The 17,970-nt window shown below is 45.7% G+C and overlaps 1 protein-coding gene across 2 annotated transcripts in view; it reads left to right on the forward strand.

Annotated features, from left to right (window-relative positions):
• The first annotated feature begins 3,912 nt into the window (after positions 1–3,912).
• LOC149314618 (tetraspanin-18) overlaps positions 3,913–17,970 on the forward strand; it is a 256,903-nt gene continuing 242,845 nt past the window's right edge. For both annotated transcript variants that reach the window (XM_089521494.1, XM_089521495.1), the window contains exon 1: positions 3,913–4,030. The gene's annotated coding sequence lies outside the window, so the exon portion shown is untranslated. The remainder of the gene's footprint in view (positions 4,031–17,970) is intronic.

Genomic DNA, 17,970 nt, shown 5'->3' on the forward strand with positions numbered 1-17,970 from the left:
TTTCCCCAGAGGCAGCTGGGGAGTAGAGATGGTGGTTGTGCTTGAAACCTGAACTTGTATGACTGCTGAACTAATTCTCCAAACCAAAAAAGAAAGGAAGAAAGATGCTGCCCCAAAAGTAGTTGCCTAAGCCAGGTGCTGACAAACTGCCTGTCTCCCCACTCCTCCCTTAGTGGCTACTTCGTGAAGAAACTAGAGCTCTCTGGACCTGTGTCCCTATACCACTGTACATTATGTCTAGTAGCCACTGAGAGATTAAAGGTGCATCTATACTGTAGAAATAAGACAATTTGATACCACTTTAGGTGTTATAGCTCCACCCTATGGAACCCTGGGATTTGTAATTTCACAGGGTCTTTAGCCTTCTCTGCCAGAGATTGCTGATGCCTCACAAAACTGTGTCAGAGTGTGGGACCAGAATCCTGGACAATCAACCAGTCAGCTTGTTTAATGAAACAACAGAACAACAGGATCCTGTAAGATGGAGCCATAGCAGTCAAAGTGGTGTCAAACTGCATTATTTCTACACTGCAAAAATAATCCGCTTTCACTGCCTGTGGCTCCATATGATGGAATCCTGGGAACTGTCATTGTGAAGCCAGAGTTCTACCTTCTCATACTTTTCATCAGCTGCTTGTCAAACAAACCCAGAAACACTCCAGTTTGGCACCACTTTAAATGTCACAGCTCAATGCTATGGTATTCTGAGAAGTGTAGTTTTGGCCTCATTCACATTATGTTTTAAACCGGTTTGCAAATTGATTTGAAGTGGTTGAAATGACCCTGCTTCACACTTTAACTGAACTGCTGAAGCGATTCAGAGAGAGGGGCCATGCTCTAGACCCATTTAACCCATGTCTTTTTGATGCTGATTTTTTCAGATGTGGATCAGAATCGATTTGAATTGAATTGAAGAATTGAATTCATGAATCGATTCAATGCCAGTGTGAATGAAATGAGGACTGGAATCGATTTACTATGACATGATAAGGGGTCGCCCGGTGGGGAAGAGGAAATTAACAACCTGTGTCCGCCTACCCTTCGTCCCTTGTATGGAAATACGTAAATGTGATTGTAGTGATGGACAGAGGGGGGAAAATCCTGCTGAAAACGCTTCAAATTGAACCAATTGCCAATGTGAACTACAAGTGGGTTATTTTGAGAGACTCTCGCAGGAAACTGTTTGTCAGTGTGATCCACAAGTGGGTTATTTTATTTTATTTCACAGCAAGGAAATGCGACCGGGGCAAACATCATGCGAACCACACTCTGCTGCTGAACTGGTCCATCGATTCGGATTTGTTTATGGCGGCCCCAGAGCTCTCTCTGACAGAGAAGGCTAAATGTCTGACAAACACTACACAAAATCCTAACATTTGCCTGGCATTGAGCCAGGGCAGTTAAAGCGGTCTCAAACTGGATTATTTCTTTGGACCTTTGTGAGACATTTCGGGCCGCACTCCGCTCTGGGCCCACAACAAACTCCGACTCCCAGAATTCCATAGCCTTGAGCCACAACAGAGTTAAAGTGGTGCCAAACCGGGCTATTTCTCCAGTGTGGATGCAGCCGCCTTTTGGAGGACTATGGAGAGGCGATACGAGCAGCTAAGAACTCGTTCTATGGTGCTCGTGTCGCGTCCGCGGAGTCGCGCCCAGCAGAGTTGTTCAGGGTAGTCAGGGAGCTAACTCAGCTCCCTCCTGCCCCGAACCAGATCCTTGAACCTTCTAAGGCCTGCTGTGACCAATTTAACAACTTCTTCGCGGATAAAACCTCTCGGATAAGCGAAGGTCTTAACGCCGGCATTAGGGCAAAACCCAGAGTAGAGGCGTGGACTCTATTAAACTGGATCAGTTTGAGTTGGTTAGTACCGATGATGTGGACAAGCGTTTGGAAGACAACCTGCTCTCTCGATCCCTGTCCCTCATGGCTAGCGGCTCAGGGGGGACCGGTAGTAACTTCGCTGTTACACCAGATCATAAATACATCTTTGAGGGATGGGCAATTTCCATCCAGCTTAAAATTGGCCATTGTAAAACCGCTGCTCAAAAAGCCCTCCCTCGACCGCCTGATGCATAATAATTATCGGTCAGTTTCGCTACTGCCATTTTTGGGGAAGGTGATCGAGAGGGCGGTTGCAATCCAGCTTCAATCGATCTTGGACGAAACGGATTATCTGGATCCATTTCAAACCGGCTTTCGGGCGGGCTACGGGGTTGAGAGAGCCATGGTCGCCTTGGTTGATGATCTCCGTCTGGGCATTGACAGGGGAAGCGTGTCCCTGTTGGTGCTCTTGGACATCTCAGCGGCTTTCGATACCATAGACCATGGTATCCTTCTGGAGCGCCTGGCAGAGGTGGGAATCGGGGGCACTGCGCTCCAGTAGTTCTGATCCTACCTCTCTGGGAGGTTCCAGATGGTGCAGCTGGGAGACATGTGCTCCGATAAGAGGGCCCTTACATCTGGGGTCCCTCAAGGAGCCATTCTGTCTCCCATGCTCTTAAACATTTACATGAAACCACTGGGAGAGATCATCCGGAGACATGGGGCGCGGGGTTATCAGTATGCTGATGACACCCAAATAGTTTTCTCTATGTCTCCTACTGATGCAGTGACTAGGGATGGCATCTCTCCTCTCGTGGCCTGTCTAGAGTCGGTAATGGGCTGGATGAGGGAAAACAGACTCAGCCTGAATCCAGAGAAAACGGAGGTGCTTGTGATAGGTTCCCCTGGCCTGGGGATGGCGGTGGTTCCACCTGTCCTGAACGGGATCACGCTTCCTGTGAAGGACTCCGTGCGCAGTCTGGGGGTGCTCCTTGGCTCGTTGCTCCACCTTACATCACAGGTGGATGCGACGGTCAGGAGTACCTGTTATCAGCTTCAGCTGATACGCCAGCTGCGTCCCTACCTGGGCCAGAGGGACCTTGAAACTGTAGTACATGCTCTGGTAACCTCTCGTTTGGATTTCTGCAATGCGCTCTACATGGGGCAACCCTTGTACCATACCCGGAAGCTACAATTAGTGCAGAATATGGCAGCCAGACTGGTTACTGGCACATCCAGAGCCAGTCATATAACACCAGTGCTTAAAGAACTGCACTGGCTGCCTGTTCGCTTCCGGGTGCAATACAAGGTGTTGGTTATTACCTATAAAGCCCTAAATGGCTTGGGCCCAGGATACCTTGAGGACCGCCTCTCCCCATACAATCCGCCCAGCACCCTCAGAACATCTGGGCAGCAGCTATTGAGGGTCCCAGGGGCCAGACTAGCCTCCACATCAAGGAGGACTTTTACCATCTCGGCCCCGACCCTCTGGAATTCTCTGCCCAACGAGCTCCACTCGGCCACCTCCCTGGCCCAGTTCAAAAAGGGGCTGAAGACCTTTCTGTTTAAACTTGCATTCCCCGATATAGGCCCCAACTAGCTCTCCCCCCCCCCCCTCTATGTCAGCAGCGGCAAGCTGGCCAGAACTGTTTTAATTGTTTTTAATGTATTGGTAGTTGTTGTGTTTGCATTTGTAACTTTGTATTTTTTAAAAATGTTGTACACCGCCCTGGTTATATAGAAGGGCGGTATATAAATAAAAATATTATTATTATTATTATTATTATTATTATTATTATTATTATTATGTCTCACTAAGGTAAGAGAGCTCTGGCGCCACAACAAAAAGGACCAGGGCCAGGATTCCAGAGCCTGGAGCCAAAGGAGCAGTTAAAGCGGTGCCAAAGCGGATTATTTGTGCCGTGTGGCGGCAGGGCGCCTGCTGGCCTTTCCCTCGCAGTGTCTCGAAGGGGAGGAAGGCGGGCAGGAGAGGAGGGACGAGGGAAGAGGAGGAGGAGGAGGAGGAGGAGGGGGCCTGGGCTGGATGGAGGTGGGGCTGGCTGGGCTTCTCCAAAGCGGCTGGGCAAAGAAGGCAGCAAGGCTGCAGCAGCCTTCAAGGAAAGTTGCCTCTGCTGCCTGCCTGGCGAGGAAGAGGAAGAGCAGGAGCAGGAGGAGGAAGGCTTGGGGCTCCTCTCCCCTGGCTCCGAGGTAAGGCACGGCTTTGGCTTCCCTGCCCCCTTTGCCCTCCCCATGCCAGCCCCAAGCCCACCAGGAGGGCAGCTGGGCACCGAAGGACCCCAAGGCAAGCTCCCAAGGCTCCCAGCAAGGGGAAGGCAGGCTTCTTGTAGCCCTGCTCCAAAGGATGGGGGCGGTTTGGAACTCCTTTGGAAGGAGGGAGAAAGGGGGGGGAAGGAGGACCAGGTCTGGGACCCCAGAGGGACCCCGGGACTAGCTGCAAAGTGGAGGGAAACAAGGGAGCGAAGCCAAGCCCAGAGCACTCCTCCTCCAAACGAGAATCCGTGCCTTTTTTGAATCCTGGTCGGAATGGAGGACAGTTTGGAGCTCCCTCCCGGACAGGAGGCTGGAATGGAGGACGTGTCCTGGAAAAGGAGGGCCAAGTCTGGCCGCTCTCTCCCAAGCCCTCCGTCCCTGGCAGCCTCCCTCCCTCCGTCCCCGTTTAGAGAGAGAGAGAGAGAGAGAGAGGATTCAAAGATGTAGCCCTGTTAGTCTGTAGAATCAGTACTTAAGAGAGATCTTGGAGCACCTTTGAGACGAATCGAAAGAAAGAAGTTGGCAACAGGAGCTTTCCTAGACTAAAGTCTACTACCCCAGATGCATGTAGTGGAGTGGAAACCAGGGACAGACCCACCCACACACCCACACACACACACACACACACACACATATATAGAGAGAGGTGTGTGTGTGTGTCTGTCTATCTATCGCACCTTTGAGACTGACTGAAAGAAAGAAGTTGGCAGCAGGAGCTTTCCTAGCCTTCAGTCTAGTGTATTTAGGGGAATGGAAACCAGGGACAGACAGATAGCTAGCTAGATAGATGGATAGATAGATAGATGTGTGTGTGTGTGTGTAGCATCTTTGAGACTGACTGAAAGAAAGGAATTGGCAGCATGCGCTTTCACATAAACCTCAGTCTACTTTTCCTCACATCCTCACACACCAATAGCATATATATATATATATATATATATATATATATATATCTGTCTGTCTGTCTGTCTGTCTGTCTATACCTGGCTTCCACTCCACTAAATGCATCTGAGGAAGTAGACTGAAGTCTCCAAAAGCTCATGCTACCAATTTCTTTTGTTCAGTTAGTCTCAAAGGTGCTACAAGATCTCTCTCTCTTTCTCCTGCCCTATTTATATATAGAGAGAACAAAATAGTTAGGATGTTGTGTTTTATGCAGCATGGCAGACATGAGGGAAGTTGGAGAAGAAAAGATGGGATTGGAATTTGTGTGACTCCATCGCAAGCACAGATATCTGTTTAATTTTTTTTAAAAAAAACTCTTTTTAAGGTGTTTTGCATGGGGTAGTGGTTTGAGCCCAACTCCCAGAATTCCATAGCCTTCAGCCAGAAAGAGTTAAAGCAGTGCCAGACTGGGTTATCTCTCCAGTGTGCATGCAGCCCTAGTCTAAAGATTCTCTGCCTTAATTTGAATTTACACAGTTCAGCTCTTTCCGAGCAAAACTTCCTCAGACTTGGTCCTGTTTCCCTCCTCCATCCCTTACAAGTCCTGCTTCTTAGGCAGCATCCTTAGTACTGCCTCCCTTCAGTGTCTCTCTCCCAAGTTTTCTTTAGAATTCAGAGACATTAGACTGCATCCTCACCACAGGAATAATCTGATTTGACACCGCTTCAACTCCCACGGCTCCATGCTACGGCATTCTGGGGACTGTCATTTGTTGTGGCACAGAGCTCTCTGACAGAAGGCTAAGTAAATGTCTCACAAAACCTCAAATCTCAGAAAACCATAGCATCGAGGCATAGCAGTTAAAGTGGCGTCACACTGCATCAGTACTACAGTGCAGATGCAGCCTGGGATGTTTGACAAGCAGCTGATAAGGTGAGATGGTAGAGCTCAGGTGTTACCACGACAGTTCCCAAAATTCCATAGCATGGAGCTGGGGCAGTAAGCCGTATCAAACTAGATGATTACTGCAGTGAGGAGGTAGCCATAGCTGTGTTAGTCTGGAAGACTAACAGCAGTCAGAACGGTATGTAGGGAGCTCTAGTAGCACCTATGAGGCTAACTGAAAGAAAGAAGTTGGCAACATGAGTTTTTGTAGACTAAAGTCTGTTTTCTGAGATGCATTCAGAACGGCAGCAAAGGGATCTTGCAGCACCTTTGAGGATAACTGAAAGAAAGAAATTGGTAGCAGGAGTTTCCCTAGACTGGAGCCTACTTCCTCAGTTGCAGTCAGAACAGAAGTTCTTGAAACAAAAAGATGACAAAGATTGGATAGAGAAACAGCAGAACTGGAGTAGATCAACCATCAGCAGTGGGTTGAACAGAGACAATGGTTTCCTGACACACTATGCACAGTATAACACTAGCTAACTCCCCATCTTCATGGGGACTCGCTTGGTCAGTTCATCACATCTTCTTTTTAGCTCCCACACTACATCCCAATACTCACGGTCATCTACTAACCTTGGCTTTACTCTACCACATGCATCCGAGGAAGTAGGCTCAGGTCTACAAAAGCTCACACTACCAACTTCGGTCTTTCAGTTAGCTGCAAGATCTCTTTGCACATTAAGTTTTCTGGGCATAGGAACCCTGGTGGCACAGTGGTTAAATGCCTGTGTACTGTAGCCACTCACTCAAAACCACAAGGTTGTGAGTTCAAGACCAGAAAAAGGGCTCAAGCTTGACTCAGGGTTGCATCCTTCCGAGGTCGCTAAAAAGAATACCCAGATTGTTGGGGGCAAATTAGCTTACAGTTGTAAACCGCTTAGACACTGCTTAGGTGGTATGAAATGGTATATAAATGAAGCTTGTAGGTCTGCGATGAGAATGCTACTGATCAGACTTGAAGTCATTCTGGTCTTCCTTCCCAAGGCAATTCCTTCCCTCCACTTTTCCCTTGTCTTGCCTTTCTTTTTCTTCATGTGGTGTCAACTAAGATCAAGCCAAACTGGTAAAGTGTGCTCCATCCTCCATCTGATGCGGATAAGTTGGAGAACTTGCACTAGTTCAGGAGGCAAGTTTTCCCCCAGACACTGAGTGGTGTGTGCAGTGTGGTTATTAAACAGAATGCTGTATTCCATTGTCTTTTGCACAAGCTGGGAGCTTTCTTGAATTGTTTTTGCAATGGTTGATACATGCTGGGTTTTATCACACCACACATCCACCTCCACCTGATGCATGTGCCATTTAGTTCCTTGTTTGATAATAGTGCAAAAGATATAGTAGATGATTTGGGTAATTCAAGCCAAGCTACGATTGCAGCCAGCGCATGGAGCCAGATACACATCATGCTGAACTTACACTGTTGTCTTATCTTCAGAGATCAGTTTCATGGGTTGTTCCCCTTGCAAAATCTCACTTTCTTACTGCTTTTTGCTTTGTTACTTTGTTGCTAATGGCAGGGAAGTAACTGAATATACTGTATTGGCTTCCTATAGAGTTACCAGGGGGGCTTGGAACATTTTGGGCACATTTTAACTTGGAAAGTTTTGAATGATGCCGGTGGCAGAGTTGTCTGGATTTCTGATCTAAATCAAGTTTCTGAACATGTAATTTAATATTTGCTAATGTGCTAATGTTGCAATCCTTCTAATTGTAAAAACTGTTTCCTGCTCTGTACAAATCCAGTATCCAAACAGTTGTTTTTGCAAAATTTTCAGTGCTAATAGTTTATTTTAGTAAAGTGTGCTGCAGAAAATTTGCTGATATATTTGTTAGACTGACATATTTGTTAGAATTAAAAAATTATCTTATTAACAGTGGTTCTCAATAAAATATCATGCTTTATTGTTATCATTCCTTCCTTAATTCTTAATCTTTTCTGTTTCTCATTCAGCATTTTCCCACGCTATACCCTTCAGAGTGTTGAACTGTAGTTCCTATCATCCCCAGCCAGACAATCATAGGATCCAACAGATCTTTAGGGTACCATGCTGGGAAAGAATGTTTTTAATGCATATACACATCCTTGCATTTGTTGCAGAATAAATTTTTTTGAACAATTCTGTGATTGTTGGATTCTCTCACTGAGGTTAAAAGACCTGACAAAGGTTAAACATCTGGAAACTTCTTTGTGAGATTTGTAGGGAAATGAAACAGTTGCCTTAAAGATGCTGAAATTTTCCCCTTGGGGATGTATTACATATCCTACCTGATACTGGATTAAGCATGAAGGCTTTATCATAGAATCATAGAATCGTAGAGTTGGAAGAGACCACAAGGGCCATCCCCCTGCCATGCAGGAACTCTCAATCAAAGCATCCCCAACAGATGGTCATCCAGCCTCTGTTTAAAGACCTCCAAGGAAGGAGAGTGCGTTCCACTGTCGAACAGCCCTTACTGTCAGGAAGTTCCTCCTAATGTTGAGGTGGAATCTCTTTTCCTGTAGCTTGCATCCATTGTTCCGGGTTCTGTTCTCTGGAGCAGCAGAAAACAAGCTTGCTCCTCAATATGACATCCCTTCAAATATTTAAGCAAGGCTATCATATCACCTCTTAACCTTCTCTTCTCCTGGATAAACATCCCAAGCTCCCTAAGTCATTCCTCATAGGACATGGTTTCCAGACCCTTCACCATTTTAGTTGCCCTCCTTTGGACACGCTCCAATTTCTCAATGTCCTTTTTGAATTGTGGTGCCCCAAACTGGACACAATGGCCTGTTACAGACAGCCAAAATAAAGCTGCTTCGAGTCACTTTGGAGGTATGGTATTTCAATGATGCATGAATCCTAAGAGTCTGGAAGCTTCACCAAAGCTGCACTCCAGTCCTTAGGACTGTAGCATGGCTTTGGTGCGGCCTTTGGACTCTTAGGACGCATGTATCATTGAAATACCATACCTCCAAAGTGACTCGAAGCAGCTTTATTTTGGCTGTCTGTAACATCTCAATATTCCAGGTGGAGCCTGACCAGAGCAGAACAGAGTGGCACTATTACTTCTAGACACTATACTTTTATTGATGCAGCCTAAAATCGCATTGGCCTTTTTAGCTGCCGCATCACACTGTTGACTCATGTTCTACTTGTGGTCTACATGGACTCCTAGGTCCCTTTCACATGTAGTCTCGTTCAGCCAGGTGTCCCCCATCCTATATCTGTACATTTTATTTTTCCACCCTAAGTGCAGTACCTTACATTTCTCTGTGCTTACGTCACAATGGCGGCACCCATGTGGATGGGATGCCACCATTAGGCCACCGTCATGCCATGCTAGGGTTAGGGACCGTGCGGTTGGTGGGGGGTCCCTAACCCTGGTATCAGTGGCAGCATGGCACTTTGGGACCATCTGTCCCATGCCTAAGATAGTTAACTACTATTATAATTGCTGCCTTGGGTCCCTTTTTGGGAGAAAGGCGCAATAGAAATAAAATAAATAAATACAATTTCAAAGTAATATTTGAGTTTGTAATTTTTCTTATTCAAAGTAAATTTAAAAAGTAAATATGATTTTAAAATAATCACTAAAAGTCAATATATTACAACTTGCTGGTCTTTGGTGGATCACAAATCAAAATAGTTAAGGCATACGTCCCATGCATCCATGTAAGTCAGTGGTCCCTGAATGGAATTACGCTCACCCTGAAGGTGCAGATTTATAACTTGAGTGTGCTCTTGGATTCACCTCTGAGCCTGGAAGCCCAGGTTTCAGCAATGGCTAGGAGCGCATTTGCACAATTAAAGCTTGTGCACCAGCTGCGCCCATTTCCTGAGACATCGGATATGGCCATGGTGACAAATGCCTTAGTTACATCCCAGTTGGATTACTGTAATGTGTTTATGTGGGGCTGCCTTTGAGGAGTGTTAGGGTCTGGCTTGGGGGCAGAGTCGGGTTGAGGCATCCACATGACATACACCCTGACTCCGCCCCTGGGCAGTGTGATGCTGTGTGTCACTCCACACAGTAGGTGGCATAACGTTGTTCCTCTGGCACTACCTCCAGATGACACAGTGCCAAAGGAGTGCCTTAAAGCTGCAGCTATCACACCTTGGAAAGGCCAGATCAGGGCTGCAGTGTGTGGTTGCTGTGGCCCCAATCTGGAGAACATGGAGGCGGCTGCAGTCCACCCCTTCAGGGGCATTCTACACAGCCCCTTAGTAAACTTAAGCTGGTCCAGAGCTCTGCAGCTGGCTGCAGGGAAATATAATTCCCTTGTTGCAGCAGCTCCACTGGCTACTGCTGTGTTTCTGGGCACAATTCAAAGTGCCATTAAAGCCCTAAACAGCTCAGGTCCAGGTTATTTGAAGGACTGTATACTCCCTTACGAACCAGCCTGTGCTCTGAGATCTGCTGGGGAAACCCATCTCTCTGTGCCACCATTCTCACAGGTATTTCTAGTGGGAACATGGGAAAGGGCCTTCACCGTGACTGTTCCCACGCTCTGGATCTCCTGTCCTAGAAAAAATAGACTGGGACCCTCTCTACTTTCCTTTTTAGGCAAACAAAGACTTTTCTATTCTGACAGGCATTTGATGAGTAAAGATATAAGTCCCATCTTACACAATGCACTATATATTGCTGACTGCTGTGCTGATGTATATGTGTGCTTTAATATATGTTTAAACCTAGTTTTAATTTTTTTCTGTTTTTTTAATTTTTTAAATTTTTTTGTATTTTGTGGATTTTAACAATGTTTTTAATTATTGTAAGCTGCTTTAAATTCCATTATGGGGAAAAGGCAGTCTATACATAAATAAATATAATAACAACAACGCTCAAGCCACTACACTATGCTGGCTCTAGAAATCAAATAGCCTTTGCTAAAAATGTTATCAGCATACTGATCCCTAATTTTGAAATTAATAGGCTTTTGTGTAGGCTTATGTTAGTCTTAATGACTTCCTGAGTATTTGTAGTCTAATCAACCCCATCCACACACAACCCTTAACCAAGGTTAATGCTAATCCTATTCTTTTCTTAACTCAGACACAATGGTTTTCTTAACCCATGAATCTTGAAAACATGAATTAGTGTGCTGAGCTAAATCATGTCTACAGAAATTGTGTATGGGGAGATACCTGTTTTTTTCCAGTCACTGAGGCTGAAAAGCTACCTTGATTATTCAAAGCTGACAGGTACATATGTAGTGATAAACAAGTTAATATAAACTATGGTTTGAAAAACACCTAGAACCAGATCTTCCTGCTTGTTTGTAGTCAGTTGAGGTAACAGTGGTGTGATGGAACCCTTCTCCAGGTTGGTTCCCCAATTCTAACCCTTAGGCTCTGTTTTTATGCTTATGAATCCTCCCTGGGTTTGTTACTCAGGCCTCAAGGTGACCACTGTGCTGTAAAGTAGTTGTGTTGCTCCATGGGTTCACTGTATGAAAATGTGACTCTTTCAGTTCTTAAATGTAAACAATCAGACACAGTTGTAGAAAATAAAAACAGTAAATATTAATTAACCAATAAACATGAAATCTCTGCACTCTTTCCACCTTCCCAGCTCCCAAAACTGTATTCAGATCTTCACCCTGACTCTAACTGCCCTAGCTCTTTTTCACAGAAGCCTCTAGTTTGTAGCCTCTTGCTTGTGGGCCCCCTTCACCGCATGTCATGATTGGCAGGTTCTAGCCAGGCTTGCCAAGCTTCTCTCTTCACAAGTCGTTAGGTAAAACAAACCATAATTACTAATTGTCCAAGCTTAGATATAATAAGAGACCATAAATTTCTAGTATCAATAATCCAGAAGAAGCAATGCTTTCTTCTGATGTTATTTTGCATGCCAAAGGTGGAATTCAGAAGCTTTTATTTCCATCTGGGAAACTTTTGTTTGTTTTACTCATTTCAGTCTGGTTTTAGACCTGGTTAAGGGACAGGGACAACTTTGGTAGCCTTGGTGCATGAACTACGCAGGGACAGGACACAACTGTTTGGACAGGTGGAGTAGGTCCCTGTTGGTTCTGCTGGACCTCTCAGCAGCTTTCAGTAACATTGACCAAGGAGTTTATCACATGGAGTTTATCCTGTGCAGAAATGGGATTTAAATTGGGAAAATCCCGCAAAAGCGGGATCTTTTTCAGATGACGTCTGGCGCACTGAGCATTAACTCACACAGAAAGTGGACAACATTGGCCACTTTTTTCTTTTGGGATTTTCCTGAAAGTAAAAAGCAGCCAGTTTTGTCCACTTTTTGTCTGGGTTAATGTCAGATTAATGCTCAATGCCCTCAATGTGTCTGAAAATGATCCCGCTTTTGCAGGATTTTTTCAGGACTTAAATCCCGTTTCTGCATGGGATTTGGATACTTAGCCTCCTGTGTGGTAAACTCCTATGGTATCTTTCTGAATCTCCTCTCTAGGACAGGGCTTGGAGGCACAGTTCTACAGTTGCTCCATTCTTTCGTGGAGGGGTGTTCTCAGAAGGTAGTGCTGGAGGATTTCTGCCCAACTCCTTGGCCACTGACCTTGTGGGACCCTCAGGGTTCAATCTTGCCCACTGTGCTTTTTAACATCTACATGAAATCACTGAGAGAGGTTTTCTATTATTATTATTATTATTGTTGTTGTTGTTGTTGTTGTTGTTGTTAACCTTTATTTATAAAGCGCTGTAAATTTACACAGCGCTGTACATACAATATTTTTAATTGGACGGTTCCCTGCCCTAAGGCTTACAATCTAAAAAGACACGGCACAAGAGGAGAAGGGGAAGGGGATGAGGGCCAACAGTTCTTCTCTACCTCCGAGGCCTGGATCAGGGGAGATGGACTGGAGGGAGGACATAGCAATACAGGAAATGATTCAATAAAACAGGCAACAAAGGAACATCAAATAGCAAGTGACAATTATGCAATGCCTGGGAACGCTTCTCTGAACAGGATGGTCTTCAACTCTGTTTTGAAGCTGGTTAAAGAAGTGATGGCCCTTGCTCACGGGGGAAGAAGGTTCCAGGAGTGAGGGGCAGCGAGTGAAAAGGGGCGAATTCAAGATGGGGCAGAGGAAATCATGGGCTGGGACAGCAGACCTTGACTACCAGAACGGATACGCACAAAAGGGAACAGGAAGATCGAAAGCTCAGGGGGCTAACTAATCCATCACTTTTCTGGGGGGGGGGGGTTGGAGTCAGGTGTTACCAGTATGCTGATGATACCCAGCTCTATCACTCTTTCCCAATTAATATACATTGGCCTGGGACAGATGGGCCCTTTGTAGTGTGGCAGCAGTGCAACTAGGGTTAGGGACCACACGGCAATTGCAAGGTCCCTAAACCTACCACATACTGGCGGTGCTATAATGATGGAGCCCCATGTACGTGGATGCCGCCATTATGATGTAATGGATGCATAGCGTCCGCACATCGTGCTGCACCAGTTACATCATGAGTGTGCCACTGGTGCACTCACATTGTAACTATGCCGGTGGAAAAAGAACCTGTGGTGGCTTTGGGGGCTGCGCCATCCTCTGGAGTAAAAACAGTTGCCGGCAGGCTGCCATTTTTCAGCAGTCTGTACTGCGCCATTGTTTGATTTTTTTCTAAATATTAATATTTATACTTCTTAATGTGTTTGTATTCTTTTTAATTTATATGGTTTTAAATTTTCCATCAGTCCCCTTGAGTCCCTATATTGGGAGAAAGGCAAGATAATGATTATTATTATTATTATTATTATTAACCTTTATTTATGAAGCGCTGTAAATTTACACAGCGCTGTACATGCAATCTTTTTAGTTAGACGGTTCCCTGCCCTCAGGCTTACAATCTAAAAAGACATGACACAGAAGGAGAAGGGAGTGGTGACGGGAAAGGGTAAGAGGTCCAGCAGTTCCTCTCTACCTCCGAGGCCTGGACCAAGGCAGATGGACTGGAGGGAGGGCTTGGCTCCAAAATGGAAGGTTAATCATTATCCAGGGAAAATACATACTCACAAGTAGGATAATACATATACAGTACATAGCAATACAGGAAATGGATCGATAAACAGCCAACAACAGAACATCAGATAGTAAGCGACAATTATGCGATGCCTGGGAAGGCTTCTCTGAACAGGATGGTTTTCAGCTCCGTTTTGAAGCTGGTTAAAGAAGTGATGGCTCTTGCTTGTGGAGGAAGAAGGTTCCAGGAGTGAGGGGCAGCAAGTGAAAAGGGGCGAATCCGAGATGGGGCAGAGGAAATCCTGGGCTGAGACAGGAACCCTTGACTACCAGAACGGAGGGCCCTGGTGGGAAGGTGAGGAGAAAGAAGGTCTGATAAGTAAGGAGGGGCCAGTCCATGGAGGGCTTTGAATGTCGACAGCAGGAGCTTATACTGAATGCGGAAAGGGAGAGGGAGCCAGTGAAGGGATGCCAACACAGGAGAGATGTGGTCAGAGCGGTGGGCAGATGTGATAATGCATGCAGCTGGATGCTGGACAGAGATTAAAGGACGGAGGTGAGAAAGAGGAAGCCCAGTCAGGAGGATGTTACAGTAATCAAGTCGTGAGACCACTAGGGCATGGACCAGGATCTTGGCAGTAGAGGCGGAGAGATATGGTCGGATTTTGGCAATATTGTACAAAAAGAATCTACAAGCCTTGGCTGTGGTCTGGATCTGAGGGATACACGACAGAGAAGAGTCAAAGATAAAGCCAAGACTGCGGGCTTGCTGGACTGGTTGAATGGAGATGTTGTCCACAGAGACAGAAAAGGAGTGTTGAAGGTTGGGGTTAGGAGGAAAGACAAGAAGCTCCGTCTTGGACATGTTGAGCTTCAACCGCCGATGGCGCATCCACTGCGAGACAGCTGTAAGGCAAGACGAGACTTGCTGTTCAAGCCTTGGAGAAAGGTCAGGGGCAGAAAGATACAGCTGGGTGTCATCAGCATACAGATGGTAGGAAAAGCCAAAAGAGCTGATGAGTTTTCCTAAGGACAGTGTGTAGAGAGAAAATAGAAGGGGACCCAGAACAGAGCCCTGGGGAACTCCAACAGATAAGGGAACAGGAGAAGAAGTCTGAGCCCCTGCAACTACTGCAAAAGATCTGCCAGACAAGTAAGATCTAAACCAGTCGAGAACAGAGTCTGAGAACCCAAGGTCAGAGAGTATGTCAATTAGGAGACAGTGATCAACAGTGTCAAAGGCTGCAGACAAATCGAGAAGAATGAGAACAGAGTAAAGGCCATTAGCCTTGGCCTGTAAAAGGTCATTCGAGATCTTAGTGAGAGCTGTCTCTGTAGAATGCCTTGGGCGGAAACCAGACTGAAAGGGATCGAGAATGGAGTTGGCTTCAAGAAACTCAAGACAGCGCGAATAGACAACCCGTTCCAAAACCTTAGAAAGAAAGGGGAGAAGAGAAATCGGACGATAGCTAGACAAGGAGGAGGGGTCAAGAGAAGGTTTTTTCAGAATTGGGGAAATGAGAGCATGTTTGAAGTCCGAGGGGAAGGAGCCTGTAGAGAGAGAGAGATTGAAGATATGGAGGAGCGAGGGCAGAAAGGAGGGAGCTATAGAGATTAGAAGACGAGTAGGAATAGGATCAAGAGGACAGGTAGCAGGTTTGGAAGAGTTCAGAAGTGTAGAGAGTTCATCCAAAGAGGCAGGAGGAAAGACAGAAAATTTGTTAGGCGAAGGCGATAGAAGATTAAGAGCAGAAGAATCAGGAGGGACTATCTCAGAGCGAATAGTGGTAATCTTAGAGATGAAATAGTTAGCAAAGTCATTAGGAGAGAAAGATGAAGAGACAGGAGGAGAGGGAGGTTTAAGCAAAGTATTGAAGGTGGAGAACAAACGCTGCGGGCACCTCTCATTGGCGGAGATCAATGATTTGTAATAGTTCTGTTTTGCCATAGAGAGGGCACATGAGAAGGAAGAAAGAACAAATTTGAAATGGATAAAATCAGCCCACTTTTTGGACTTTCTCCAAAGACGTTCGGCCGCTCTAGAGCAGGACCGGAGAAACTTAATGTTGGGGGTAAGCCAGGGCTGAGGTCTAGTCTTAGAGGAAGAAGTGTGTACAGAGACAGGGGCAAAATGGTCAAGAGTTGAGGAAAGAGTGGAGTTAAATAAAGACATAGCTGAATCAGCAGAATCCCCGAGATTTAGGGAAGAGAGAGATGAATCCAGGGTCAGACCAAGATGGTTAGAGTCGACAGATTGAAGATCACGAAAAAGACGTTGAATAGTATGGCGAGGAGGAGGAGTATAAGTGAGAGCAAAGGAGATTAAATGATGGTCAGAGAGTGGAAAGTCAAGTGCCAGGTAGTCAGAAATGGCGCAGTTTGCAGCAAGAACTAGGTCAAGACAGTGACCAAGAGAATGAGTTGAAGAGTTGGAGTGTGGTTGGAGGCCAAAAGAAGCTAGCAGAGAGTTAAAGCGAGATGTTGTAGGGTTATTGGAATCGTCAACGTGGATATTAAAGTCACCTAGGATCAAAGTGGGGACTGAATCTGAAAGGAAGAATGTCAGCCATGATTCAAAGTCAGATAGGAACTGGGTGGCAGAACCAGGAGGGCGATAGATGACTGCAACCCGGAGCTGTAGAGGAGAAAAGAGTCTAATAGGATGAAACTCAAAGGAAGAGAAATGATAGCTGGGGGGGAAAGATAGAACTTGAAACTGGCAGGAGTTAGATAGCAAGATACCAACCCCTCCTCCTCGACCCTCAGGGCGGCTTGTGTGCGTGAAGGAGAGACCACCAAAAGAAAGGGCAGCGGAGGTTTTAGTATCATGGGCTGGGAGCCAGGTTTCGGTGAGAGCGAGGAGGTTAAAGGATTTAGAGAGAAAGAGGTCATGAATTGCTGTTGCTTTAGGGGCAGCAGAGCGGCAGTTCCAGAGAGAACAGAGGAAGGGAAGCAGGGAGACAGGGAGAGGCCGAATGGGGATCAGGTTAGGAGAAATGTGGCGAGCCATGGGAAGGATGGGGTTGACAGAGAAAAGAAAGAGGTGAAGCTAGCTTTACAATTAAAGGTCAACAACAACAACAATAACAATAATGACAAAAACAATAATAATATAGCCAGCTCAGGCCTTCTGGGTAGGAGTCCGATGCAAGCAGGAAGTTCTACCAGGGAGCACAGGTTAAACTTGTCCTTCTTCCTGTGGAGAATTCTGGGACAAGCAGGAGAGTGAGATGGAGCAGGGCCTTCTGGGAAGGAGAGAGTTCCTTTGTGTAGGGCTGATGGGAAGCCCTCCTTCCTTCTTTCCCCTCAGAGGCAGAGATGGAGCAGGGCCTTCTGGGAAGGAGAGTGTTCCTTTGTGTAGGGCTGATGGGAAGTCCTACCTTCCTCCTCCTTTCCCCTCAGAGGCAGAGATGGAGCAGGGCCTTCTGGGAAGGAGAGAGTTCCTTTGTGTAGGGCTGATGGGAAGTCCTACCTTCCTCCTCCTTTCCCCTCAGAGGCAGAGATGGAGCAGGGCCTTCTGGGAAGGAGAGAGTTCCTTATGATGACAATAATGTCAACAATACACTATGACTTAAAACAACAACCCCAAAACACCATTTTTGACAACCTGGAAAAATGTGGTTTGTTTGAAATTCTGTTTTAAAAGGTTTCTGACAGAGAAATGTCTTACAAAACTATAGTTTCCAGAATTCCCTAGCATTGAGCCAGGGCAGTTAAAGGGGTCTCAAACTGGATTATTTCTGCAGTGTGTTTTGGACCTAAGACAAACTTGCCTTGTTATAAATTTGTGTTGGAAGTTATTTCTACATTTTTGCTTTAAAGATCTAGTTTCTACTTGATTTTCCTCTGAGTACTCTTGGTAATTATTCAGATGTTTGGTCCCTAGAAGGCAGTTAGTATTTCAGTACTTATTGCTGCTAAAGTGCTGTTTATATTGGACACTGATGATGTACTCTAAAACACAATTACTATAAAATGGAACAACTATTTAATAGAAATGAAATGGGTAAAGTGAGGGAGGGAAAATATCTTGGTTTTCTAAGACATTCCAGTCTGTCTGCACAGTAAAACTACTATTTCTGATACAATGTCTCCACTTTTCCTCAGAGCTCTCTATAAGTTTAA

This window comes from Sceloporus occidentalis, unplaced genomic scaffold, assembly GCF_023333645.1.
Source record: "Sceloporus occidentalis isolate IW3139 unplaced genomic scaffold, rSceOcc1.0.p SCAF_4, whole genome shotgun sequence".
Classification (NCBI taxonomy): Eukaryota; Metazoa; Chordata; class Lepidosauria; order Squamata; family Phrynosomatidae; genus Sceloporus; species Sceloporus occidentalis.